Source organism: Oncorhynchus gorbuscha, linkage group LG09, assembly GCF_021184085.1.
Source record: "Oncorhynchus gorbuscha isolate QuinsamMale2020 ecotype Even-year linkage group LG09, OgorEven_v1.0, whole genome shotgun sequence".
Lineage (NCBI taxonomy): Eukaryota > Metazoa > Chordata > Actinopteri > Salmoniformes > Salmonidae > Oncorhynchus > Oncorhynchus gorbuscha.
Genome location: NC_060181.1, coordinates 7661091 through 7664391, shown reverse-complemented (window position 1 = coordinate 7664391; position 3301 = coordinate 7661091).

Here is a 3301-nt window from a genome sequence, read left to right as displayed (position 1 = left end):
GGCTACATACAGTAGAGAGGCTATATACAGTAGAGAGGCTACATACAGTAGAGAGGCTACATACAGTAGAGAGGCTACATACAGTAGAGGGGCTATATACAGTAGAGAGGCTATATACAGTAGAGAGACTACATACAGTAGAGAGGCTATATACAGTAGAGAGGCTACATACAGTAGAGAGGCTAAATACAGTAGAGACTGTATTTAGTCTAACACCCTGTATATAACACCCTGTATATAGCCTCCACATTGACTCTGTACCGTAATACCCTGTATATAGCCTCCACATTGACTCTGTACCGTAACACCCTGTATATAGCCTCCACATTGACTATATAGCCTCCACATTGACTCTGTACCGTAACACCCTGTATATAGCCTCCACATTGACTCTGTACCGGTACCCACCTGTATATTGCCTCCACATTGACTCTGTACCGTAACACCCTGTATATAGCCTCCACATTGACTCTGTACCGGTACCCCCCTGTATATAGCCTCCACATTGACTCTGTACCGTAACACCCTGTATATAGCCTCCACATTGACTCTGTACCATAACACCCTGTATATAGCATTGACTCCACCCTGTATATAGCCTGACTCTGTACCGTAACACCCTGTATATAGCCTCCACATTGACTCTGTACCGTAACACCCTGTATATAGCCTCCACATTGACTCTGTACCCTGTATATAGCCTCCCCTCTGTGTATATAGCCTCCACATTGACTCTGTGTACCGTAACACATTGACTCTGTAACACCCTGTATATAGCCTCCACATTGACTCACGTAACATTGACTGACTCTGTACCGTAACACCCTGTATATAGCCTCCACATTGACTCTGTACCATAACACCCTGTATATAGCCTCCACATTGACTCTGTACCGTAATACCCTGTATATAGCCTCCACATTGACTCTGTACCGTAACATCCTGTATATAGCCTCCACATTGACTCTGTACCAGTACACCCAGTATATAGCCTCCACATTGACTCTGTACCGTAACACCCTGTATATAACCTCCACATTGACTCTGTACCGGTTCCGCATGAAATAATCTACAATCTTCTGCTTCATCTAGATATGTTTAGTGCCCCTGAATCAATTTAAAATATTGATGGGAGAGAAGAGGAAATGCCTTTTTTTAAGGCTGGATCACGTTGTTGTATTGTATTGGTGTGGGTTTTAATTCTGTAATGTATTGATTGTTGGCCTAGTTAAAAGAGACTTTGCATCTCAATGGGCTTTTCCTGGTTAAAACAAAGGTTAAATCAAATATGAAATAATCATAGAGATTGCATCAACTGTGGATCTGTTTGGGAGGTATGCAAATTGGAGTGGGTCTAGGGTTTCTGGGATAATGGTGTTGATGTGAGCCATTACCAGCCTTTCAAAGCACTTCATGGTTATGGACGTGAGTGCTACGGGTCTGTAGTCATTTAGGCAGGTTACCTTAGTGCTCTTGGGCACAGGGACTACGGTGGTCTGCTTGAAACATGTTGGTATTACAGACTCAATGAGGGACATGTTGAAAATGTCAGTGAAGACACCTGCCAGTTGGTCAGCCCATGCCCGGAGCACACGTCCTGGTAATCCGTCTGGCTCAGCAGACTTGTGAGTTTTCTATGTACAGTCGTGGTCAAAAGTTTTGAGAATGACACAAATATTAATTCTCACAAATTCTGCTGTCTCAATTTCTATGACGGCAATATGCATTTACTCCAGAATGTTATGAAGAGTGATCAGATGAATTGCAAAGTCCCTCTTTGCCATGAATCCCCCAAAAAATTCCACTGAATTTCAGCCCTGCCACAAAAGGACCAGATGACATCATGTCAGTGATTCTCTCATTAACACATTTTGAGTGTTTACGAGGACAAGGCTGGAGATCAGCTGATTGAGTTCGAATGACAGACTGGAAGCTTCAAAAGGAGGGTGGTGTTTGGAACCATTGTTCTTCCTCTGTCAACCATGGTTACATGCAAGGAAACACATGCCGTCATCATTGCTTTACACAAAAAGGGCTTTACAGACAAGGATATTGCTGCCAGTACGATTGCACCTAAATCAACTAACTATTTATCGGATCAACAAGAACGTCAAGGAGAGTGGTTCAATTGTTGTGAAGAAGGCTTCAGGGTACCCAGCAAGCGCCAGGACCGTCTCCTAAAGTTGATTCAGCTGCGGGATCGGGGCACCACCAGTACAGAGCTTGCTCAGGAATGGCAGCAGGCAGGTGTGAGTGCATCTGCACGCTCAGTGAGGCGAAGGCTTTTGGAGGATGGCCTGGTGTCCAGAAGGGCAGCAAAGAAGCCACTTCTCTCCAGGAAAAACATCAGGGCCAGACTGATATTCTGCAAAAGGTACAGGGATTGGACTGCTGAGGACTAGGATAAAGTCATTTCCTCTGATGAATCCCCTTTCAAATTGTTTGGGGCATCTGGAAAAAATATTGTCTGGAGAAGACAAGGTGAGCGCTACCATCAGTCCTGTGTCATGCCAACAGTAAAGCAGAGCTGGGTGTTTGAAATGACATGACCTGTTTCAGAGCCGGGTGTTTGAAACTCTCTTCTTTAAGAAGTACACGATGCTCAACCATCTGATCTACAAGACTCTCTTCTTTAAGAAGTACACCATGCTCAACCATACGATCAACAAGACACTCATCTTTAAGAAGTACACCATGCTCAACAAGACGCTGTTCTTTAAGAAGTACACCATGCTCAACCATCCGATAAACAAGACGCTCTTCTTTAAGAAGGACCACCACCGCTTTATTCATCTACGAACCTTAAATCCTACCAAGACCAGAAACTCCTCCACAGTGACAGTAGCTTCAGTAACACACCTAAAGCCGTGCCGAAGTGACAGGGATGGTATCCCCGTGTGGGTCGCCATCCCCGCCAAAACCAGGACAATTCCGACAAGAAATACAATATACTTAATTCTACCATAAAAATTAAAATAATGATAACCTTAAACCACCATAAAACACCCGTATTCGCTCATACAATTCCCAGCATGCACCAAACACTCCCAGCACAGAGAGAGAGAGAGAGAGAGAGAGAGAGAGAGAGAGAGAGAGAGAGAGAGAGAGAGAGAGAGAGAGAGAGAGAGAGAGAGAGAGAGAGAGAGAGAGAGAGAGAGAGAGACGGAAAGAGAGAGACGGAGAGAGAGAGAGAAGCCAGAACTCTATTAATCTCCTCCCGTCTCTTTAGTATGTCACTCTCTCTGAAACACTGATACACTGAAACCTGGAGTATAGTAGTCAAAGGAGGCACTTCAGAGCA